The sequence below is a fragment of the Pteropus medius genome, unplaced genomic scaffold (genome assembly GCF_902729225.1).
Source record: "Pteropus medius unplaced genomic scaffold, Ma_sr-lr_union100, whole genome shotgun sequence".
Lineage (NCBI taxonomy): Eukaryota > Metazoa > Chordata > Mammalia > Chiroptera > Pteropodidae > Pteropus > Pteropus medius.
The window spans coordinates 10,308,195-10,334,844 of record NW_024350319.1 but is presented as its reverse complement, the minus strand read 5'-3'; the positions used below and the strand labels follow the sequence as shown (position 1 = coordinate 10,334,844).

Here is a 26,650-nt window from a genome sequence, read left to right as displayed (position 1 = left end):
GAGAGGGTGGTCAAGGGTGACTGAGATTTTTGACATGGGCGCCTTAGGAGATGGTGTTGACATTTAGTAAGGTAAGGAATGTAGAAAAGAAGCAGGTTGGGAGAGAGCAGAAATAGTAAATCCTGTCTTGGACAGGTTGTGTTAAATTGGCCACAGGACATTAAGTAGAGAGGACTCCATTCTCAGGGAGTCTGATATATTATTTTTGAGCTCCTACAGAGAGTATGAGGAGGAGAGAGGAGAGTTACGAGAGAAACTGAGAAACAATGCAGTCTGAGAGGAGAAACAGAGCCCACAAAAGATAAGGAGAGGATGTACTTTTTAGGCAAGTGATTATCACATTACTTTGAACACACAAGTGGAATGCTATAACTGCTCATTCCAGCTTTACCACAGAGCAATGCTTTAATGGTGTCACTTAATGAGAGTGAGACTCCTATTTATTTCTCATTTTATCCATGTCCCCTTTACTTTGGCTGATGTTGTACAACATTTCTAGTAAATATAACACCAAAATGCCAATGATTCTTTCAGAAAATCAAAGAGAAAAAAAATCATAGAGAAGAACCATAGGAATCGCCACATGCACCAGAGATCAAGTCAATAAAAAAAGGAAGACAAGTTTTTTATAGCACTGAGTGCACTGAAATTTTCACTTACTAGCTTGGTTTTGCATCAAGTGCAGATAACGGTAGGCTCCCTTTCCCCAGTCACTAAAAAGCGAGCATTGTCAGAGCCTGCCTCAAACCACTTGCTTTCCCTCTTGATTTGCATTAAGTGAGTATGATAAGAGAAGGATGGAGTCTGAACCGTGTGGCAGTAGACTCTAAATCAAATTATTGTCATGTTCCCTAATTATTGTTCAGTGTCTGGAGTCTAAAGTGACATAAACCAGTGGTGCCCTCTTGAGTTTTAATGCAGCGCCAGAAGTCTGAGGCTGTAGTGGATGTGTTAAACACTGAAGCATGACTCTCACTGCTGTTTTTTCCATAGGAAACTGTGAAACATTTAAAAAATTTAATCATTAGCTAGTATGCGAATCCCTAGTAACTGAAACACATACCTCTCGGTAGATTACAATACATTTGTCCCTACATTCTCTCACTTCAGCATCACAGATACCTAGTGAAATAGGTAATAACATGATTTATCCATTTCCAAAAATGAGAAAACGGAGGTTCAGAAGTTAAGTGATTAGGACATACATGTAGGAAGTGGCAGGGCTGAGAGTCAATCCCAGGCTTCCAAATTCCAAACCATAATCTTTTTCTTATATGACACTATCTCCAGTATGAAACCAAGACTGTGGATCTGTTTCATTACTGCAGCCTTTCTGACTAGGTGTATTCTATTGAGTGGGCATAAAAAAGAAGTAGCTAGTGCAGCATTAAGATGATCCAGTGAGATCCAGTCTCCTAGCTTTACAGATTACCTATTGCACAATATCCCCAGATAGGGACCTAAGAAGCGGCCCTGAAGAATTCAGTCCATCAAAATATTTGGGACCTATAGAGATTCTAAAAACAAAAAACGAACAAAAATCTCTTCTCACACTGAACAAAATATGAAGAGAAAGTAGATGGGGCACAGAGAATCAATACTCTACAGACGTTCCACTTGCTCTGGTATTATTTGTTTTAGGCCTATTATGGCAGATTCCCAGCATGCAAGCCTTCACCTTCTTTTCTTGCATTTGCGGCAGATACTGCTAGGCGACTAGACACTCTGATAGAGCTCAAATTGCTCACCTACCTCAGCACAGCTTCTAAGAAGCTACTTGTCAAGTTGCGCATGTCAGATAAAATATTTTGGCATTCCAGTTTTAGGTCAATGATCTGAACTGCTTTGTGTTACATCACAGCACCATGAGCAGAGGTTTTGACCCGGCTGGAATCACAGAGCTCTCTGTTTCATTAGTCGTATGATCTTGGGCAAGTACTTGCAAGTCCCTCTATAGCCTCAGTTTCCTCATCTATAAAATGAGACTAATAATACCTTAAAGCACAGCATTATTGATACTAAACGAGATAATAAATATGAGTCGCTTAGCTCATTGCCTGGCACATAATAAGCACAGAGTAAATAGTGAACTTGCTATTGATGTTACATAATGCCCACATGAAAAGAGTGATTAATTTTAGAAGTTTGACAAGAACGCACTTACTAATATCCTTAAAGAATAAAAATTGGGTATGCACACATACATCATATTTAGTTATTTATATTTTGCTTAGAGAATGTCAAAATGTTTGGAAATCGTGGCTTCAGATTTTTGTCTATTGGCATTCAGGTGGCTAGAAGACTTCCCAGAGTTTCTTTTGCGCAATGCTACTTTTTGCATAAGTAACCCTGAGTCCTTATGTATCCAAAATGATTTGGTAGATACATTTTCTTTAAATCAAAGAGAGAATAGGCTCAGAAATTCACTCTTAAACATTGGCATTTTGACATTAGTAAGTTAAATGTATTAAAAATGACTAAAAGTCATACTTTGGTTTTAGAATATTAAATCTAAGGATTTAGTAACAAACACAGTTTTGTTAAGGATTCTTTCTTTTTTGTTATTACTGAGAATGCTGAAATTTAATAATTTTTTTTCCATGAAGATGTGAGAAAAGGTGTGAGAAATCTTTGGTGTTTAATTTTGGTGTTTAAGTGCTTATAAAAGATTGGGCTAAGTTCTTGCATTTTCACGACTGTTACTGTGAAAGAGGAAATGGCACGCATTTCTCTCTGTGTTGTACAATTTTTGTTTTTAGAATTTTTTAAAGCACTTTTCTAAAAGTCTCTGTAAAATTTCAATGGAAACACATTTTAAAAAATCTAGTGGCGGTATTCAAAGTCTGATAACTAACTGTCAGTGATAAAAAATGTATGAAGGGGATGGGTTGTTATTTTTGATTTATCAAAGGTAAGCACATGGTAACAGGGCATGCTGCATTAATAAGTATTAGGAATAAGAACAATAAACAAAAAAAAATCAAAAGCAGATAAGAGAGGTCTAAAAGTTCAGATGAGCACATCCTTTCGTGGGGGCAGTTACAAGTCATTTCTGAGGGGGTCAAGCAGCCTGGGTTGGACAAATTAAACCATGTAATTCTGTCCTTTCAACACCACTTCTTTCTCCCAGGATGGATCAGAGCTCAATAACTAAAAATTTTACTCCCTTTCCTTCCATTATTCTCTAGTTTGCACACTATTTACAAAGTAGTAAATAATGGAAACTTTCATGTATCAAACATTTATTAAATGCTAGGCTCTTTAGACGAGTTATCTTTTTAAAATCCTAATAATCCTGTGGAGTAGGAGCTATTATTTCTATTTTATAGTGAAACTGACTCCAATGGAAGGTAAGCTTCTCCGATGTTATGTGGGTGGTGACAGAGTTTCCATTAGAACCCAGGGCTGGCTGGCTGACTTGAAAGTCCACATTTTTTTGCAACCATGCTTTTAAGCAGAGTCTCAAATGCCTAACTGGTAAGCAACGGTGAGAATAAAAATGAGCCCAACTGAGGGACCCCAGACAGAAAGGGACTTGCTAGCAGGCTTAAAAGTGCCATTGAATTAACTTCCAAACTTGTTGCTTTTGCTATCTCCTTTGACACCCCTTTTCCAAATAGCACCTTCAAGGCTATAAAATAGTCTTTCCTTGGAAATCTTTAGGCTTCAGGGAAAATTACAAGGTTGGACCCTGCCCCCATTTGCTTAGCTAGACAGACTAGTTAGCCAACTCCTGGAAAAGCTACTTTAAAGTAATCCACATAAATATGTTCTTGGAAGGCTCTAAGTAATGCCAAGAAGGGCTCCTGGTCATGTGAGAACTATAGTTAAGAATAAAAACACATTATCATGAATTAGAGCCTATGTGGAATTCTGACTGCAAGAGAGAAGGTACTTACTGTATGAAAACATGTGAATAGAAAGAGAATTTGAATATTTATAGTCTCCCCGTGCCCACATCATCTCTTGTTCCACATAAGATCAAATTAGCAAGTAATGAAAAGTGGCATTCAGTCATGCATTAATGATTTTAAAAAAGGAATAAAAAAGCATAACTGGTAAAGGAAGGCTTTAGAAGGGAGTTGTAGAATAAAGTATGGCAGCCATTTTTAACTTCAAGACAGTAATGGGCAGCCAGAATAAGCCCAGAAGAACTTGAATGGTTAAGGAGGCACTGGGCTGTTTTGAAGCAACGCTCAGCCAGGAGGAAGGGTCTTAGAGCTTGGAGCCCAGGCTGCTGGCTGTGCACCACTTGGCAGGCTCACCACACTGTACTGGGTTGGAGGCTAGAGGCTGGTATCTCACTCCTGGCACAAGGGAAGTAAAACGGTCCTTCCATTCTCTGTGGCTTTCTAGAACAAGAAACTGTACTAAATGGGAGAATAACCAAGAGGAGGAATATCAATCAATATTTCTATCCCGTTCATCATTGTTTCTTCTGACAATCTTGACCCCTCTCTGAAGTTTTTAAACTCTAATGAAGTTGTAGTAGATTATTCATTAATCACACATGAAGCTGGAAAATAAATTGTAATCCAATTTCCTCCCAGTCTGTGTGCAATTTCTTCTACTTGGTGTGAAAGGTTACTCTGAGGAATCCTGTAGGGTTTTGAGGCTGCCTGAGAGTTTGTGAGAGAGTCAATGAGAGGGATGATTTGTTAGGGGCCCAAAGGTAGAATTTGCTTCCTTTCAGCTTTGAGATTTGAGGCTTAATCACTTTTTAGTGACTTCTGGGAAGAAGTGTCAGGTAGCCAAGCTCGCTGCTGGAATTCTCCACAGAGCTGGAGGTGAAGTGTGAAAACAAAAGCTGTGTACCTGCTGCTTGGGACAGGCGTGTGCAAGTGAGAACCAGCAGGGTGGGATCAGAGCCCTGAAGTAGGCATCTGCCTCATCCCTAGCCCCAGACTCTCAGCCAGCTGCTCCTCTCACATCCGCCTCAGTCAGCAAGGGCAGGAACATGCTGCTGAAAAAGTTTCCCCCAACAGCACGAGATGCTGTTTCTGGAAGAAAGTGATATGGGGAAATTATATGGCTTCCTCAAAGCAGATATAATTGCTATGTCACAACGACAGTAAATGCCATATTGGAAATGGCATGTACTGCAGTGGCTTTAAAGTGTGTGTGTGTTTTTCTTTTTTTTTTGGAGAAGAACATGGTTGTACTCTGAACTCTAAAACTTGTCTATTTTTCTTTAATATTTTATAGTGAATTTATCCTAAATGTTTTTGTCAAAGTGCTTTCTTAAACTACTTAAATGTTTACTACCTTTTAAAAGTAATAATTACTTCTGAAATAAAATACAATTTCCTTGTAATTCAAATACTTCTATTATAATAGGTTCTTATTTTAAACAATTCACATTTACGATTTTCATATTATACAAAAGGCAGTACAGTCCCGTTTTGTCTTCAGATAGACAAATGTAAGAAGCCAAAATTAATATATCTCTTAAGCTTAATTGATACAGGAGATACAAAGATTATATGTGTGATAACAGACTGAGATGACAACAGAAGATTGTATTAATGTGAATAATTTAGGAGAGCCTATGACAGTATGTCTTACTTGTTTGAAGACAAAAATTAGAGAAAATAAAAGTAGTGTTTGTTTTCACTTTGAAAAAAACAATTTGCTAATATAATATTTCCTTAAAAATTTAGATTACTATATGTTTTAAAAGTAGATCTTACTAACATGTATATTCTTCTGACTATATTTGAAGTTGTGTATTGGAGAGGGAACAAGCTTTGGAGTTAGGCCTATCTCAGTTTGAAATCTGGCTTTATCACATACTATCTGATTTTAGAAAGGTCATTTAACCTCAACAAGCTTCAGCTTTCTTATCTGTAAAATGGATTTTTTGAATCAGAATGTAAATGAGCATCATTTCAATGAACCAAACATTTGGTAGCCTGACATTAACTGCAAATAGTACAGGTTGATTAAGGAGTATACATGACCACCTTTGATTGTTAAATGGAGCAGGATCCTTAAATTAAGATTACATGTATTAATCTTTAGAGATCCACATCTAACTAGTAAAGTATTATCACATTATTCAACCAGAAGACAAAAGAACCCTTTCTAATATACATAACGAGTTCTTTTGTGAATAATTAGTTTTGGAACTAAAGGCCAGCAGAAAGTAACTGTAGTGTCTCAGCACTTCTGAAGTATGATGATACTCTTCACAGACCACTAACATTTAACAATGAGGAGTGAAAGTTAAGGTGCATCAATTGCATTAATTAAGAAATAGAAAAAACACTAAGTCCTCTGCTTGGAAAATATATAACCTAAGAGTCAACATTAAATCACTCAGTAATTTATCAGCATTTTAGCCCCGTCTTTCATGATTCTTACTATCTAATGTAGAGAGGCAGACAATGAAGAAAACTAATTAAATAGTCTACTAGAAGGTAACAAATGCCCAGGAAAATAATAAAGCAAGTAAAGAGGGTAGGGAGTGTGAGTGAAGGGACGTTATGATTTTGAATAGTGGGTCAAATAAGATCTCAATGGGAAGGTAATACATGAAAAAGACCTGAAGGGGGTAAGAAGCATGCCATGTGGATATCAAGAAAGAGCATTCCAGACATAGGAAACAGCAAAATTGAGGCCATGTGGAGGGAATATGCCTGGTGCATTCAGAGAACAGTAGAGAGGACAGTGAATGAAGTGGAGTAACAAAAAGAAAAGGAGGAGGCATGAGGTCAGAGAGGTAACAAGACACCACATTAAACATAGGGCCAGGTGGGCCGGGTTGTAAAGCATTTGGTTTTTACTTTGAGATGAGACACTCTGACACCAGTTGAAGGATTTGAACAGGGAAGTGATATATTCTATTAGATTTTTCAAACATATTTTTGGGGGCTTCTTCATGGCTAGTTTGCAGTGGGGCAAGGCTGGAAGCAGGGAGACCATCTGGGAGGCTACTGTGATAATCCAGGAGAGAGATGGTGTGGCCTGGACTAGGATGGTACTCGTGGAGGTTCTGAGAAGCAGTGGGATTTTGGACATATTTTGAAGGAAAGAGCCAATCGGGTTTGTTGACAGATTGGACACGGAGTGCAAGGTTAGACAGAAGTCAAAGATTACAAAGCTTTGGCTTGAGCTACTAACAGAAGGATAGAGTTGCCATCAACTGAAATGAAGACCAGAGCAGAGCAGGGTTGAGAGTGTGTGGGTGGTGGGAGAATAAGAGGCAGGAGGTCAGTTTGTGCATATTATACTTGAGATGCTTATTAGACATCCAAACGGAGATGTAAAGTGGGCAGTTGGATATTGAAGTCCAGAATTCAAGGAAGAGGTTATACTTGGAGAAATAAAATTTGAGTCAGCAGTGTATAGAGAATTCATAGACATGCAGGCAGATAAGATCACCAAGGAAGTGAATACATCTTTAGTAGATATTCTTATTCTTAAACACTTATCTTTATCTATGGTCATTTCATCAGGACAGATTTCTAGGAGTGAAATTATTGGATCGAAAGGCATGTACAAGGCTCTGGATACATATTGCCAAACTGCTTTTCAAGGTGACAACAATTTATATTATCAGCCAACAATGAATATTATACTTTAATCCCTTTTAATTTGACACATATAATAGTGAAGTCTTATTTTTCATTTGATTTTTCTGATCATTAGCGAAGTAAAAAGCTTTTATAATGTTTTTGTTGATTATTTTTTTTCTTCTGCGCACTGGCTGTTAACGTCTAGCGTAGAGTGTATCTGTTGGGGGTACTTTTTAAAAAAATTGTAATTTGCATAAATTATAGCTTTATTATTTAAATTTTTTATCATTCTTTTTTTTTAAATATAGGATAAGGAAATACAAGCTAAGAAGAGAGATCGAATTGATGTCATTGTGTTCTTTCTGGTAACTTGTGAGTTGTCACATTCCAGGCCATTTTACATGCTTGGACAAATAATGACAATGGTGATATTAAGATTTATAATAAGAAATACATATGTGATCGTTGTCACTGTTTCTGGAACAAAGTTCCAAAAACATTGGAATTTCCTAAGTGACAAAAATAGTAAAGGTGTCTTTTGTCATGTTAATGGAGACTTCTGGATTGCATCTAGGATAGGGACTGTTACCTGGGGAATCAACCATGTGATTAGAAGGATGGAATTTTCAGTTACATTACCGACTTTTCAAAGGAGAAGAGAGGGGCTGGATAATGAGTTTAATCACCAATGGCCAATGATTTAATCAATCATGCCTGTCTCATAAAGCCTCCATAAAAACCCCAAAGGAGAGAGGATACGAGAGCCTGTGGGTTGGTGAACACATGGAGATTTGGGGAGAGTGATGCACGCTCCCCTCCCTTTTCCCATACCTTGCCCTATGCATTTCTTCCATCTGTCTCTTCTTGACTTATAGCCTTCTAGAATAAACCAGTAAGCTAGTAAATAAAATATTCCTCTAAGTTCTGTGAGCAAATTAATTTACTTTAGCAAATTAATCAAACCCAAGACAGGGTTCTTTGGAATCGCCAATAACCTGGGCTTGTGACTAGCTTCTGAAGTGGGGTGTTGGGGTGCAGATAGTCTTATAGAACTGAACTCTTAACCTGTGGGATCTGATAATACCTCCAGGTAGACAGAGTCAGACTTTCACTGAATTGTAGGACACCTAGCTGGTGTCAAAGCATTGCTTATTGGTGTGGGGAAGCCCTTCCTTCTCCCTGCCCCACACATTTGAATTGAATACAGACTTTTAGCAGTTTTAAAGTATTAAAGTATTTAACTACAATTAGGAAAGCATACATAATGTAGGGCATTTTTAAAAACACATAATGAAAAGAAAGATCAAACCAATGCTAAAGAAGTTTTAAAAAATTAAAACATTGCATTCACTAAAGTGAAATTATCTGAAAACTAGAAATATTGTCAATATTGCTAGAGGGTAAGTAGCAAACATTTTAGGTAAACTATTTTTTACTTTAATAATACATGGCAGTAAAGAAAATAACAACAACAACAACAAACATTTACATAGTACTATATGCCTAAGTGTTGTTTAAAGCACTTTATTTTTATTGCCTTATTCTTCTCTATTGCCCCATTCTTCTCAACTGTATGACACAGGTACCAGCTAGAGAAGTCTGAACCACAGACAGGGTGAGTAACCTGCCGGAGATGCCACAGGAGAACCTGGACTCTAACACACACAGTCTGTGTCAAGAGCCCAAACTTTCAGTTGTTTTATACATATTGTTTCATCTACTATTGATAGCAACCTTCAGAGGTAGATTTATCTCTCTATTCTAGAGACACAGAATATAGATACAGGACTTGCATAAGTCTTATAGGTAGAAAGAGATAGAAACTGGATTTGGCCCAGTCGCTTTGAGATCAAAGTTGGTATTCTTTACCCTAATACCACACTGCCTCCTAGGAAATAGTTCAGAGCCAAAATGTGTGGGACCAGTGTTAAGTAGTGAAGGAATTCAGAAACTGAGAAGATCAACAGAGGCTGGAAAAGTTGGGAAATAAAGGGTGAAATAAAGGGAAAAAAGATAGGATATGAAAAATAGAATGGAAGAGGAAGTTCAACTTATGCAAGAGGAGCGAAGCTTGGGAGGGTGAACTGAAATGGCATGTGTAGGGTACGCTGAGACTAGGCTAGAAGAGTTTGTACTGGCTTGTGGGCTTGCATTGGTCTTATTCTTCTGTACTCTATATTGATAGATATTAGTTATGTGGCCTTCTGTCTCTTCCACTGAATGCCCTTCCCATGAGCGAGTTTCTATCAAACTGTAGCTTCTAAGAGGCAGTAAAATTATCTTGCTCATTTTTGATTCATAGCCTATAAGGACTTAATGTACATGTGTTGAAATTAGTTGAATTGCTGCTTTTGATCTATTCTAAACTTTTAGATAAGGCTGCTTATATTCACAGTCAGTGTCAGTCTTGTCCTTTCAACGGTGTCCATTCTACCAGCATTAAAATGCACGTTAAGTCTCCCTTTCCTAAAATAAAAACAATGCGGTTTAAAACCAAACCAAACCAACACACAAACAAACCAAAAACTCTTTCCTCAGCGCCACTTTCCCCTCTAACTTCTGCTTCGGTTTTCTTCTTTCCTTCAGTCAAATGTTTTGAGTTTTCTCATCTCCAGATCCACTCATCTCCCACTTAGTCTTATATCTACTCCAACCTGGTGTCTCCCTCTGTCAATCTACCAAATGAGCAATGAACGATAAAATTTATGCATTACCTTCTAATTGTTAAAATAGACAGGCTTTTTTCTAGTCCTCATCTTGCTCAACTTCTCACAGAAGCAACTTTTCTCTTACATCTTTGACCACTTTCTCTTCCTCTCCTTGCCTCATCTTCCTCTATCACCCTTAAGATGTTGCTTTTTCTCAAACTCTCTCTTGCTCTTTAGGCAATGTTATCCAGTTACAACCTATTCACTAATAACAATACATAATTAATGAATTAATAAGTGGACAAACAACCTAGTGCCTTCTTTGGGCTGAGCCCTAAGAAGATCCATTTCTATTTCCTTTGTTGCTGACTGCTTTGTTGGACCTTCCCGCCCCCACCGCCCCCCCCCACCCCGTGCTGTTTTTGCATTTTCTTCTCAATCTTGCTAACCTATTTCCTTGGTCCCATTACCAATTTTTCTGTGAGCCTCAGCTAACCCAAGAGCCATCCTTTGGCATGTTAATTTAAATCCTGGCTCTAACCAGTTTATTTAGTTTTGGATGACTTTCGATAGCATTTATTTCCAGTAGATTTCACGGAGGGAGAAAAAACACTGCCACTGAATTTGACAGTTGTTTGACATACCATGAAACCAGATAAATAATGTGAAGTAAAGCTGGTGAATTATCTGGGGAGGAGTTTAAGCTTAGTATGTATGTTTCCCTTACGGAAAACATTTCCTTGTTTTCCTATAGATATCATATTGCCGTGCTTAGTTTATTTGAGCTGACTTCTCCCACTTTTCTTTTTACTGGAACTGGCTCACTTACTGTTATTTTTGATCTTCAAGTGATGTAGTTTTTAATAATTTTTACTCATTTTTTAGATTACCGACAGAATATGTTATAGTAGAAAAACTTGTAGAAAAAGAGAGGGAAAAAGATAAAAATCATTCATAATCCCGCCCTCCAGATGTAACAAAACACATGAATTTTATTAACATGTTATCTATACAAGAATACTCTGTATATGCTGTAGCAAAAAGAAATAATTTTATTTTTTTTCTATAACATGAATTAACAGAATCTAGCTTTCTCATTTTATAATTCTTTTTTTCTTTTCTTTTATTTTCTTTTGAGTCCAGGGAATTTTTTTCTTCCATAAAAATACCAGTTTAATTTAAACCAATCATTATAAGTGATCTGAGTTTACAAAAATAGTCTTTTTCTTTCCTCTTTTTTTGAGAGGGGCTGGAAATTTATTATTCAATTGACAAATTACATTACTGTGGGTAAAATTCTAATTATGTCTGAGGTAAGAAAAAATAATTCTCTAAAAGATGACTCATTTTAAAATCAAAGAGCCAAGGATAGAAGGAATTTAAGATCTGAGAACTCTTTTTAAATAATTAAGGCAAAGTTCTACTTGTAGTCCAAAAGAGAGCTTAACCCTCTGCTTTGCCTGAATGTTTTCATGTTTAAGCTGTAAAATAGCTTATGTAAGGCACTGTCTTTTCTGAATTCCTACAGTAATCTGCAGAGTGCTCTGTAGATGTGTAATAAGCATAGGTCTTTTGACTCCTCAAGTCATGTGGATCAGAATAAATAATGATTTCATTTGTGTGTTCTATAGGTGACTTACAAAGGACTCTCACATCTTTTCTTATTTGAGGCTTCATGTCAATTTTGTGAAGTAGAAAATACTAGGTCATTATTACTGAGGCTTCAAGAGGCTAAATCGCCCAATAATAGCTTGTAAAAATGCTTATGATACAATTTTAAGTTAAAAAAATTTTAAAGCAGAGTACTATATGTCAAAATATCATAGAAAAACACTGCACAGAAAAGACCTAAAATGTTAACAGTAGTTATTTCTGGATTACAGAATAATGGATGATTTTTATTTTCTCCTTATAATCATCTGCATTCTTCATCCCCAACACCCACCCACGCATGGGGGTGTGCACGCATGCACACACATACACACACAATCTCCTCATAAATTTGTTTTAAAATGGAAGCATATGATTTTTACATAAAAAGAATTAAAAACAGAAGTAAACGGGATTCCATCTCTCCTCCTCTTGATAGAAGCTTGAAAGCTGCTCATCCTTCAGGCCGCTCTGCTTGCCAATGTTGAAAAGTAAAATGATAGAAAATAACATAGCATGCATCTGCCAAGACAGATTTGTGGTTGAGATTTCTTCTAAAAAATGTCTCCATTAAAATAAGTAGCTGTTGGTGTTGTCTCCTGATTTAGTCATTTTGAAAAGTAATGAGTAGTTTTCAGAACTGGATTTCAGCTTTCTCATGGAACTCATCACTTTGAATGGATATACCTTAGATGTGATTGAGCGTGTGATAAGAGGCAAATTTATCACTGGGCACATGTCATCTTCATAAAACATATTTGCATGATGCTGTTCAGCACAGTGAAGTGCTCGACAAATGTAAGCTATTATACATCATTATTATTATGCACATATTTTGATTAGACTCCTTTCTAAATGTCTGGGCAAGGGCTATAGATTACACTAATAATTACAGATATGATTTATTTAACCACCTGTGTGATATGAGTGCATTATTCAAATTATTTCTAATCCTTAATTAATCTTGCAAGTCAGTTAACATCTTCTCCATTTTACAGATGAGGATATTCCAGCTTAAAGAGGTTAAGAAACTGGCCAGGATTCAAACCTTGATTTTTGTGACTTGAAAGCCAGCCTTTGGCCTACCACACCACACGATCTAGGTTTTGCTTAACCTTGTATTTATCATTGAATCCTTTGTAGCATTTCCTTAGTTGAGGTTCCTTTGATTATATTAAAGATTAAGCAAAGTTTTTGAATGACACAGGCATGAACAAATATACAAAGCTGGCAGCCATACCTAAGTTTCCTGGTGTCTATTAAGAACCTCTTTAAGGAGAAAAAAACAGGGGAGATCAACGAAGAGAGTGAAAGCAAAATTAGAAGGAAAGAGAAGAGAGAGAAATCAACACCAAGAGTCTTTCAAATAGCTTCTGAAGAGCTTTTATAGCTGGTGAAAGGTTTGGCAATGTTCCTTTCACATTGAGAAGCTGCGTTCAATTTTCTCAGTTCATTATTTCACAGGAGCTGCAGCAGCCATCTTCCTGAGCCTTAAGAAATGCCACTGGAATATAGAAATTTCTTTCTTGTCGGAAATACAATATATTAAAAGAATCAGGAAGAGAAAGCAGCATAACACATGTGGTTGCTATAGCACTAAAAATACTTTTGGCCAGTACAGGAGCAATACCATGAAAATAACAACAACAATAATAACAACAGCCATGTCCGATTAGTTCTTTTTTTTTGTGCTGTGTTGAATGCTTTAATTACCATTTCTCACTGAATTTTCACAACCTACATAGGAGATAGGGATTAGGAAATTCAGTTTTCAGATGTCATAACTGAGGCCCCAAGAGATTCAGTAACTTGAGCAAGGTCAAGAGCTGGTTAATGGCCTACAACCATGATCAGTTTACCTCTGACTTTTGTTTTAAATCACTGGCCCTGTTTTTCTTCTGTGATAAATGTTTCATTTGTCTGGCATGTTCATTTTTTTTCTAGATTTTTCTCTTTATGTCTCCAAATCCGGATGCGATTAAAGTGTTGGTTTAAATCTATGTTTCATTCAATAAATATTTCCTGAGCACCTACTATGTGCCAGGCAGTGTTCTAAGAGTTTGAGATGTAGTGGTAAGGAGATCAGTCAAAACACTTTCCTTCATTGAACTTTTGTTTCAGTGAGATATCACATTCTTTCTGAAATTTGCATTATTTGAAGAATTCTAATTTGCCTGATAACATTGTGTAACAAAGAATATCAAAATCTGATATGAAATTTAAGACTTAATTTTTGAACCAAGAGACTTAACACTTAAAAGGAAAACAAAGCAAATTTACAGCAATGTAAAGATGAGAATTCTTAAAAGATGTTATCTGGGATTAATTGCAGAGAAGGCGTGACAAAAGGTTTTCAAGCTGAAAAGTCTTTTCTGGCTTTGTTTTTGCTTCCAGTTAAGTATATATGCATTTAATGAGGGCCATCATATAATTAACAACCCATTAACATGGTGTATTAATTTAGTAAATATATATTGAAGGTGAATTTATGGGCTACAAGGCAGGTGCTAGAAATAAAATACTGAAGGCAATAGTAAAGTTACAAAGAAGAAAGGAGACAGCAGAATTATAAAGAGAGTAGAATTATGGTAGAAAGACGCTGAAATCAAAATCATATTCAGCCCTTGATAGAAGTAGAATTATAACACAGTGTAATAACTGCCATGATAGGGATCATAAAGAGATGTTAGGGGAGCTCATAGTTGGGGCATCTGTCTCCACCAGGGTGGTTCCCAGAGGAAGCCATATCAAGCATTGCAGCCCAGTCAAATCAAGGCAGAGCAGTGGAATCGATCAGAACTACGGGGAGAGGGAACAGTTTGGGCGACAGCCCTAGCTGAAAAGAATGCAGACTGTGAGCAACTACAAGCAACAGAAGATAACCTGAGCCAACGGAAGTTTCCTATGTTTCTTCAATTTTAAAGCAAAACTATCATTTCACAGAATACGGAAAAGAGCAGTGCCATCATGGAACTGCCTATCCATGCAATTCTAGGAAATTAAGGAACTGATATTGTTAATTCAGTATTTTAGGAATTCAGATGGAATTGCTGAAATGAATTGGCAATCAGAAGTTGCAGTCATACTACACTGCTAACAGAGCCAAGAGGATTTCACCTCAAGAGCTATGAAATCTGAGACAGACACTAGGTTTAGTTGGAAATTACTGCTGAATTCAGATTGTAAGGAATCTTATCTTTTTGGACTTTTGTCAGAACTAAGTTGTCATGAACATACGAACTCTAAAGCTTTGGTAGAAAAACTAAAAATAAAAATTATCAAGTATATATCAAGTGATGGTGATTTCTGCATTCAGATTTTTAAGCAGAAGTTTCAGGATAGAAGAAAAATCATATCTCACATCGCAAACAACCTCGGTATTTTCAGGTAAGAAATAAGATTCTTTACCAAACACCCCCGCCCCACCACCCCCATTCCTCTTTTTCTTTCCTGGATCCTGAATTTGACAGCAATTGTAGAAACTGTTTGAAGCAACACTCTGGTATTTTCTGAGAAATCTCTCACGGCAGCTGACACCTTCAAATAACCTGTGAATTGGAGTGGTTAGAGGCCAGACCACAGAGGAAAGTACCTATTTTTGAAAGCCCGAGTTTAAAACACTACCAAAAAGCTACTTATCCAACCCAAATAAATGAAGTTTAAACGAGGTCTTACTCATGCTAAACTTATCAGAACTAATTCATTCAGTCCAACTCATTAATTTATGCATTAATCCAACAAATATTTTAAAGCACTGACTATGTATTTGGTACTGTTCTGGCTGCACAGTCCTTGCTAAGCTAGTTACTAAAGAGAGCAGCCAAAATTATCCTGCAGCTTACACACATCAGGCTTCTTTTCTAAAGACATCCTTTTAGATCCAGGGTTGTTTCGTTACTTCATCTAGGAGATCTGAAAGCCTGAAATCAAAGTCTTCATTAATATTTGAGTACCCCATATTAGCTACAAATCCCTAAACAACTGCCTAAAAAGAAAATGATGAATGAGTATATTTAAAAAATTATTTTGCACTGTGCTAATTCTTAGATTAGGAAGGGGGGATCAATGAGAAATCAGAATGGTTACAATAAAATTTTCTTTATTTCCCCACTCCTTTCCTGGCTATTCAGCCCTTGATAGAAACCAGTTCTAATGCTGAACTTGGTAATGACTATGACTCCTTTCTCAGTAATTTCAAATGCCTGATTATTTCTTTGCACAGAATAACCTTTGTAGATTGTCCCAGAGTGTTCTGAGTTCATTCAGTCTCACAAGGCAGACACAATTTACTCCATCTTGTAGCCCTCTGTACATCCTTCTATCATAATATGGTCAGATGCACTGTTTATTTCCTCTCCTCCCCTCTATACGTGGGTTCTTTCAGAGCATGGATGTGTCTGCATATCTGTCTGTGTCCCATCTGTTAGGTCAGGGTAAATTAGGTGGAGGCACCATCCTTGGGGCTATGCCTGGATAGAAGCCTTCCAGAGGCTGGCTGGATGAGAGGCAGAATGATGGATGAGGGCAGCCAGTCACAGCAGATGAGACAACAGCACGTGCTGAGTCTGAAGGGTAAAGCGGGGAAGACCAGAGAAGAAAAAATAATGTCAGAGTGAAATGTGGAATGCATGAGACAAGAGACAAGTTGTGCAGTTTAAGATTTATCTAAGGACAGAAAGCTCTTGTCCTTACCTGGAATGAGATAACTTAGGTAAAATACCTGGCACATAAAAGGCACTAAATAATTTTAATACTACCTACCTTACGGGGTTGAGTGATTTAAAAAAGTAAAGTTTGCAAATGAGCTGGCATAGTGCTTGATATAGCACGTAAGCTCTTCATTTCTCTTAGAATTAGATTTCTCAGTCGAAATATCAGCCACTTCACAATCTGACATTATCGATATCTTCTGATTTTTTGGGGGGTAGTTAACTCTTTGCTTGGATAAAAGTCTGGCTCAAGCCCTTGTTATTGTGACTAAGTGGACTCTGGGAGATGGAACCTACTTCAAATCTTAGCCCCCTGATTTTCTGGCCCTGGCATTTATGGTATATTCTTGAACCTCTCTAAGCCTTTTTCCTTCATTAAACTTTAAGGACATTTGTGAAAATTAGATATAAAGTGAATAAAGATCCTAGGACACTGAATTGAAAAGTAGCTATTATTATTAAAGAGATACTTTCTACTTTAACCATTTTTGATAGAATTACTAGCAAATGTATTTCCCCATATCTTTTAAACAGAAAACTTTTTTTTTCCTTAAAAAACAAAACAAAAACATAACCTTATAGTAGTTATTGTAGATTGGTTTACTCCACATTTATTCTAACTCCTTTTTCCTTTGCTTTCCTCTACTTTAGAAGCTGAGAGGCTAAATAATTTATTTCCCAGTCTCCTTTGAAGGCAGGGGAAAACATGTGACCCAATTTTGACTAATGAGACTTAAGTGTAAGTCATTGAGGATAGAGAGTGGTTTTGTGGAAAATCTCTTGCTTTCCTAATGAAAAGTAATAGATGTGGCTGCCCAGCCCTTTGCCTTAACCCCTTTTTGTCCTATTTAGAATGTGGATTTGATGACTAGAGCAGCAACAGCCATTTTGTTACTATGAGGAAATGCATTACAGAAGATGAAACAGAAAGATAGAAGGTGCATGGGCCCTGATGACACCATTTAATCACTGGACCAGCTCTGGATCATCCATCTCTGTACTCATCATTACACAAGTCACATAAATGTGTCTGTTTAAGCCACATCTATTCAGCTATCCTGGTTATAATCAAACACATCCTTAACAGATATAAATCTTTTATTTTTGATAACTGATTACTGTGTGGTGCTTTAATGGAGCTATGTCCTCACATCTATAAGATGTGTAGTTCTGTCTGCCATGAAGATAAAGGGTTCCAGATATGTCTATAGTCTTTCGCTTAATTCATTAATTGACTCACTTGATAAGTAATTTTGAAACAATGATTTGTGGAAAGAATAACTGGTAATTCCACTGTCTGCTATCTCTCTGCTTAGATTTTAATGTCACTTTATAGTGCTTTAGCTAATCACAGTTGGTTCCAGATGGTTGTAGATGCTGCCCCACGGAGAAGTAAAACCTTGTGTCATACACAGTCACTATCCCAATTTAGGCCTTTATCACATTCTTTCCAGATGCTTACTTTATTCAGTATTTTATGCACAGCTACCAGCTTAATATTTCTAGTTATGTCATTCCCTTGCTCAGAGCCTTTAAAACTTGCCCCTGACCACGGAATAACCCTTCCTCCTTAGCTTAGCACTTCAGTGCCTTTCCCAGTCTGACTCCAGCACATCTCTGTCCCTTCCTAATTCTCACTACTATATTATACACCCTACATGTTTTGGTTCTGCTTATAATGCCCTCTCTCCTCACTTCTAGATTCCAACTCTCACCTACTCCTCAGAGGCCAACGTTTCCAGTAAAGCCTTCTCTAATCTTTCTAGGAGAGAGTCACTCCCCTGTTCCTGCCTCTTTCTGGCCAGAGTGTGTGTCTGTGTGTGGCACTTACCACTTCCTGTGATTTACTCACGTCATCTGTGTTTATATCACTGACTACACACAAACACCACAAATGCAGACCTATCTCCCCATCATCTTCGTATTCTCTACAGTGCCTGATGTGGTCCCTTGTACAAGGGAAAGTGTCATTGTCTGCCATGCAATAGGCCCTCGATAAAATTGAATGGTTGACTGTAAAAGAACTGTCATAATGGGAAGAGGAACTATAAGACTCTAAGGACTCAAAGGGCAGTGCTTTGCCTGTAGCAAAGCTGCAGCCATGGTTTTACATTTGATTTGAGAACTGAGCAAGGTAAGAAGGTGATGGGTAGTGTAGCTAAAAAAAATACAAGACCCAAGAATTGGCCACTTGTGGCAAAATTTCCTTCTTGGAATAATATGCTCGGACTAATCAATTTTTAAAATTATCTTAATTATTTTATATCTGTTACTTAGTAAAATTATTTTAAAAACCTCTCAATGTAATGCACTGACAGAATACGTTTTCTCATTTATTCTTTCCTCAGAAACAGAAATGAAGAGATTCCAGGTGAATAGAGGTGCTTATCAAACAATAACTGCCCAGAGAAAGCGGTAATAAGCTTTCTCTTCAAAATCCAGAGTGCGTTGTGTCATGTTTTAATGAAGGGACAATATAGCACCCACGACTGCTGCCTCTGGGGTCAGTGTCTTGGGGCTGGACTGAGGCTCCACTGCTCTTGTGGGATCCTAGACAAGGTCCACTTTTATTTTCCCATTTGTAGAACGAAGATGATGATAATACCTGCCCTGTGGAGATTTGGTGAGGATTAATGAACTACCTACCGCATGTGAAGCATTTTGATTTGTAACAGCATATATGAACACTCAGAAATTGTTAGCTGTTATTTTTTAAGACACCATCTAGTCATAATATTTTCTTGTATTTTCCTGACTGTCTTTTTTCTTTTCTCTTGTCTTTTTTTTTGTCACTTAATTTAACTACAGTGCCATCTCTCTTTAAAGATATTGATCAATTCCAATTAGTTTTGTCTTAAGCATGAAAATAATTTAGCTTAAGAACTTTACCAAAAATATTATTTTCTTACTCATGTTCCTGATAAGTCTCAGTATAACATATTATAGTAAACTAAGACTTAATTCTGGAAGTGTGGAACGTTCACTGACACAACTTTTGAAATTATTGTATTAATCACAGAGCGACTCCTGGAGAAGTGACCAGCTGAAAATGTGTGTGTGTGTGTGTGTGTGTGTGTGTGTACACGTCTGTGTATGAGTGCATTTTCTTGTCAAGAAAGCTGTCAGTATGACACAACTTTCAGCTTCCAACTATCTATTAATCTGTTTCATTTCAGATAAAGCTGTTGTGAAACCCAGTCTCATAGAAATAACATAGGTCTTAATTAAAGTATTCTTAGATAGATGTGTCAACACAGTTCTTAGAATTGGTGTTTTCTTGATGTGAATCTTCCAAATGTGTTTGCTTGAATGTTATCTTAATTTTATCCACATCATTTATTTCATGATTATCATGCAAGAACCCTACATTATACTTAAGATGATTAAAAGTTGTTGTTGGGTTTTTTTCGGACTCTATTTCATGAGTATCTGTAATAATAAAACCAACAGAAACATTCCTTTTGGAGATGAAATCATGCTCAATTTTTAAGTTCTTCCTCATTTTTCCTGTGAACACAGGTATAAAACATCACAATGAGAATACTGCAATTGTTGTGGGAGAGCTCTTATCATCCATCCCTGACCACAGGGTTGCCATATAATCGGCATTCCACTTTGAAAGGAGATGCATTCACTGAGTCGTTGAGTTTGCTCTCTGCCTGCAGAGTGTGAAACAGAACTCTACACTGAGCCAGCTTTGGGTATGGAAAAGTCATGAGTCAGGATGCTCTCTTGTTAACAAGACAGAGACAGAACACCAAAATTAGCTCTAAATACAGTATCTGCTTATTCTCCCTGTTGTTTTGATGCTGGTAAGGATCCAGCATAATCTGCCCCAGAACTGTGGATTTTAACTTTGCTGTATGTGGGTTGGCACTTTGTGAGCAAACGGCATTATCTTTCAGTGCTTTTACTTTTCTTTCTATACAAAAGATCACAGAATGAAACTGGTATCAAAGTATTTTCGTTTTTAGAGCCCACAATGATGAGTTTATGGAAGTAATCAGATTTACTTTTCACTGTAATTCTGGATATTTTTAAACCAGGATTACAAAGAACTACGTTAATAGGTACATTAAATGGGCACCACTGACTAATCCACACTGATGTTACCCTCCTAAAGTAAGCAACAGTACTCTTTCTAGGGCAGTGCCCTCATGCCAGCACTGCATGCAGTAGGATTTGATAAATGCTTGTTGCCCAGACAATGTGTGTGATTCCTTATAAGCTTCTCTTTATGCAAGTCAAAAATGGGTATTTCTGATGTTACTTCTTGGCTCTCCACATTGAAATTCTATCAGTCTCAGGTTTCATGCCAAAAGATACTATCTACTTAATATAAAAATACTTTTGGCAACTGAAAGACTATTCAGAGGGCCATATATCTAGGTTTACATATACAGCACTGTCAATTAAGTAAATATTTCCAGAGTACAACCACAGCCTTTCCTATACGTTAACCTTTGAAAACTCCTCCTCAATTATTCTTAGTTACTAATCCACCAAACTCCTCCTTGATTACTCCTAGTTACTAATCCACCAAGTAGAAATTAATGGGCGCTTTCAGTTACATGACAATGGATGTTTAAACAGGATATAAGTAGTGATGGTACTTACAAGAAATACAGCTTCACTGTTAAATGTTAAAAATTCATCAACCTGTTAAGTACTGAGAAGCAATAGCAGATCTTTCCTCCTCCTAATTTTAGAAAAATGGGTTTGTTTGGGTAAACTGTTATCAAGTGTTTTCATTGCCTTTCTTATGTTTAGGTGAGGGTTTATAATGCTTAGATTTCTTTTCCACCTCCCTGTGCAGTGATGTTAGTGGAGATGGGGATAATTAACCAATGGCTGTGCACTGGGAGTTTAGGGATAAATGTACTTGCATTTTAAATGTTAATGTTGATTCCTATTAAACTTAATTAACAAATTACTAGTCAGCAGTTCTTTCTAAATTAACTTTTACCATTCTTGTTTATTTTCCCTTTGGCTAAGAATGTCTGGCGGGATGGGAATTACACAGTTTGGGTGGTAAATTTGAAATCTATAATGGGGCATTCTCAAATCTGAAGGAAGTGATATGGGGCGAATTAAGTAAATGTAGTATAAATGGGTTATCTGGAGCTCAGAGACAATTTCTGGTGAATCAATAATAGTGTGGTTTTGAGAAGGATGTTTTTTCTACACTAAGGGTTCCCCAGCACTGATGCCAGTTTGTGATGAAGTGCTTCCTAATCCACAGCAAAATGAGAAAAACAAGGCAAATGCTGGGAATTTTTCTCAAAGCCAAAAGGTTCATTCAGATTTTACTTAAAGTTATGTCATTCCTATTTTTTTTTGTGCTAAAAATAGCCCTTTTAAACAATGGCAATAATAAATTTTTCTGCTAATGCTCTCAGTAAAATTAAAAAAGCCAACTGGAGAAATGTGAATTAAAACAACAATGAGATACCACTACACACTTATCGGAATGGCCCAAATCCAGAACAAGGACAACACCAAATGCTGGTGAAGATGTGGAACACCAGGAACTCTCATTCATATTGGTGCGAATGCAAAATGGTACAGCCACATTGGAAGTCAGTTTGGTGGTTTCTAATAAAATTAAACATACACTGATCATACCATCCAGCAACTGTGCAACTGTGCTCCTCAGTACTCATCAAAATGAACTTAAAACTTATGTTCACACAAAAACCTGCACATGGATATTAATAGCTTTATTCGTGATTGCCCAAACTTGGAAGCAACCAAGATGTCTTCAGTGGGTGAATGAATAAACTGTAGTACAACAGACAGTAGAATGTTATGCAGGACAAAAAATAAATGAGCTGTTAAGCCATGAAGTGACATGGAGGAGCCTTAAACACTTATTACTAAGAGAAAGAGGACAATCTGGAAAGGCTACATACTGTTAAGGTTCCAACTACATGACATTCTGGAAAAGGTAAAACTGGAGGCAGTCAAGATCAGTGCTTGCCAGGGTCAGAGTATGGGGGAAGTATGAATAGATGGAGCACGAAGGATTTTTAGGGCAGTAAAAATATTCTGGATGACATTATAAGGATGGATACATTCCTCCAAATCCATAAGAATTGCAACATCAAGAGCAAACCTGAACCCTAAGGTAAACTATGGATTTTGAGTGATTATGATGTTAATGTAGGTTCATCAATTGTAACAAATGCACCACTTTGGGGGAGGCTATGCATATGTGGGGGCAGAGAGTATATGGGTAATCTCTGAGCTTCCTTTCAATTTTGCTGTGAACCTAAAACTGCTCTAGAAAAATGAAGTCTTTTTAAGAAAAAAAGCTGACTTCATCTTAGTCCTATTAAAATTTTTTTCTGCTCTATTAAGCACTGGAGAATCACTGGGCTATGTAGCCTTGCTATATGCCAAGATGGTTCATAATGAGTCCCTCATCCAATTTCTCAGGAAAATTGGTGTTGGTGGACAAGAAGTAATACTGCTTTTTAACATTTTTCAGCTTATGCCTGTCTGGCTAAAGAAATCGTCTGTAAATCTGGGTATTCATTAGTAGACCTCTTCATACATCCTATGACTACAGCTTACTTTTCATTTGAAGTTACTTTTCTCTTGCTTCTGTTAAGGGCGGAAAATTTTCAAGTGAGCCAACTAGCTAAGTCAGCTACAGGGAAGAAATATCTTTAGATACCAGAAGCTGTCCTACTTGCTTGTGTGTGGTTTAGCAAGTGTATTGTGTAAGATATGAAGATGGCCAATGTCTACTTCTGTAATCCATTTACTTGTTAATTAAGGGTGTTATTCCGGGCAAAGATATGCTAACAGCCAACTTCCACTTCTGTAATCTGCATGCTTGTTGAGGAGACCACCAGGATATGGTCTTAAGCTTTATCAGCTGCCTCCTCTGAAAGCTCGGGGCTGATCTCCTCTAACCCTGCGTGGTAGAGAGTCAGTCGCCGGCCGGCTAATAAAGGCTCATAATTAATCTCAATTGGCTCCGTGGGTCTCAGAATCGTTCGCGCCATAACACTTCCTCATTTAAAAAGTCCAGAAGAAAAAAATGATCATTTGTTTACTTCACAGCCTAAAGCTAAATGTGGACTTTCACTGATTATCACCCATATTAAGTAGTATTTGTTCAATGCACATGATTGTCCAACCATTTCCCTGGCAAGTTGCATGTTATTCTGACTGAATAGAATATCCAACAGCACAGTGCATTTTGGAATATAATAATATAAACTATATTTTACCGTATTATTTTTCAAGCATTTTAACAGATCGTTTTCTTAAAAAAATAAATGAACAAAATCGCATATACATTTTAAAGAGTTCATCAAATTCAGAGACTTGACCTATCTTAACTAATACTATTTCTTAAAAAGAGGGCTCTAACTTAATGAAGATGATTAAAACAAAGCTAGTGTTTTTATTTATAGCTTTAAAAATAACATTATCACTGAACATACCTATAAAAGGAAAATTATTGTTCAAGAGTTATACAGTTTGATCAAGTCCAAGTGCTCCAAATTGTCATAAAACAGTGTAGGGAGGAGGCAAGAGAATTAAAAATGTTAATCAAGTTACATTCAGAGACTTCAATATGCTGATCAGCCCTGCAGCCAGGCCAGGAGGATACCTTCAGAACAAAGGACGATTTCTGCTGGGATTACTAACAATCCATTCCCCACACCAGTGAAGGGGAAACCAGAACCAACAGAATCATTCCCTATGGCTAAAACCATGGGGAACCTATGGATTAAAGGCTGAGAACTGCTAGCAGGCTTTTCACTCTACATATTCTTACCTTTTCACACTACATACCCTTCCTCTTCCTCAAGTATGTCCATATCAAAGGAAATGGGTTAACAAAGTCTTTTAAACTATAACTAACAGGAACTAAAGAATGACATATAAACTGAATTCCCAGAACACTAGGGGTCCCTCTCACTGTCTTTACTCTTTCTCGCTGTCTTCCTTTCTATTGTCTCTGCCCCTCTGAGCCTCTCTCTTAGGCTCTCTCGCTCTGCCTCTCAGAGGAGACCACACTCTATGGAATGATACCCCTTCTCCAATAAACTTTCCTTTTGACTCTAACTTTGGCATGTGTGTTGAATTCTTTCTACACCCTCTGCCAAAGGATCCTCTTCTCTTGGGGCAGAGCTTGGTCTCCCTGCCACTTGGGGAAATTTGCCCTGCCTTGCATCATACAGCTTATTTGGCTTTCCTAGTCCCAGTAATACTAACTTCAAAGAAAAACCCACAAACTTTGGGAACTCACAGCATCCTAATCATTAATTAGAAGCATCAAATTGTAAAAGACATTATGAGCAATTACATTCAACCTATGGTAAATTAGAAAACAACACATAAGCTTGTTTGAAAAGAATCTATGAAGCCTCAAATATCCTAGCCTTGTGATTTCATATCACTTAATTCATACCTGCACAGACAGCTGTATATAGACAAGTAAAACAGTCAGAATGAAGAGGCCCATGCAATGAGAACCATGTGAAGGAGATTCCCTATTTTGGTTAGGTTTTCTATTCAAACTAGTTTTGTTTTGTTTTTTCCTAAAAAACAAACAAAAAACTAGTTTTTTTTTCTCTAGTCCAATCTCCCAACAGATACAGTCAATGATGAAGTAAAAAAAGAAAAAAGAATGGGTTGACATCTATTATAATTCAACGACATTATTCAGACACAGCCACTATGTAGCTTGATTACATGGCTTATATAGACTGGCACAATTTTACAAATGATTAACAGACACTTTTAAAGAAAAAAATGAATTTGGCATGAAGTTTTAAAACTTAATTTTTCATTTCGGATTCCTTCAATAATCTATGGGAGAAAAGGTAGCAGAGTGTCCTCGAAGAGTACAGTTAGTGGTAAGGATAGGTTCCAAAAGATGGGCATTAGAGGAGAGAGGAAGAAATTTAAAAATTATAAAATAATATAACTATTTAAATTGCCCTCACAACATTCCAGGCACCTTTTGAGGTACTTGACCTCCATTTACTCCTATACTGAGGTAAGATCGACAATTACACCCATTTTACAGGTCAGGCATCTGAGTCACAGAAAAGATAAGGAACCTGCAGAAGGTCACACAGGTAGCAGGTGGTGAACCTGGAATCTGAACCAGGCAATGTGGTCACGTGGTGCATCTTTAACGTGGCCTCTGCATTGCCATTGTCTGCCATGTTACACGCATTCTCTCATTTCACCTGTACAACAGCATTACGCAGCAGGTAACATCTCCAATTACAGATGAAGAACAAGTCCTAGAGCATCATAGATTTATTAAATGGCAGTGGAGCTGAAATGCCAAGTGAGAGATTTCAGACTCCAAAGCTTTAGGGAAGAGGAGCATCAAGATGAAATTTCTCACCTGGAATGAAGAGGGACGTGGGTTCTGTGATCCTTAAGAACCTCGAACCGAGATAAATGAGTAAGCCTGCCTGTGGGCAAGGAGAAAGTCTGCTCTGTTCACTATGGGGAATTCCAATCCCTAACATAGCATGATATATATGAGGGCACTCTCTACTCCGTTACAACAGTCACCAATCTTAATGACTGATTGTTTAATGTGGCTTTCCCCGCAGACTGTAAGCTCTGTTCATTTAGTGTGAATATACTATGTTCCAGACAGGTACTCTTCTAAGTGCTTGGGATATGCCAGTGAATACAGTAAAGATCCTAACCTGTTGCTTATTTAACTTTGCACCCCTGGCACTTAGTAGAATATCGGGTTCCCATTGGTTCTGAATAATATTTACTGAATGAATAAATGAATGAATTAGGAAGGACAGGTAGAAACAAAAGAAAAAAAAAACTACAGTGAAAAGGAAGTATCTGTGTTTGCTCTATTAACACTCAAATTTTTATTAAAATCTTAATATACTTGTGGTTAATAAGAATGACCATTTTTTATTATTTAACTTATCTTTAAAAGTATAATTGCTACCAAACGTATTTTAATTCCAAAAGGGCACAAGCATCCAGGTCCTGAAGGAGGACTTGTGGTTCAGGATGCAACAACTGCTCCTTTGTCAGACTACATTTTCAAATCATATTCTCCAGCACTTAGCCCGTGTTTGTGCTCACCACTTTTCAAAAGTGACTTTCCAAGGCA

At 37.2% G+C, this 26,650-nt stretch overlaps 1 protein-coding gene across 3 annotated transcripts in view; it reads right to left on the bottom strand.

Annotated features, from left to right (window-relative positions):
- Positions 1-26,650, bottom strand: part of AK5 (adenylate kinase 5) — a 195,426-nt gene that overhangs the window by 117,821 nt on the left and 50,955 nt on the right. The window lies entirely within an intron of this gene.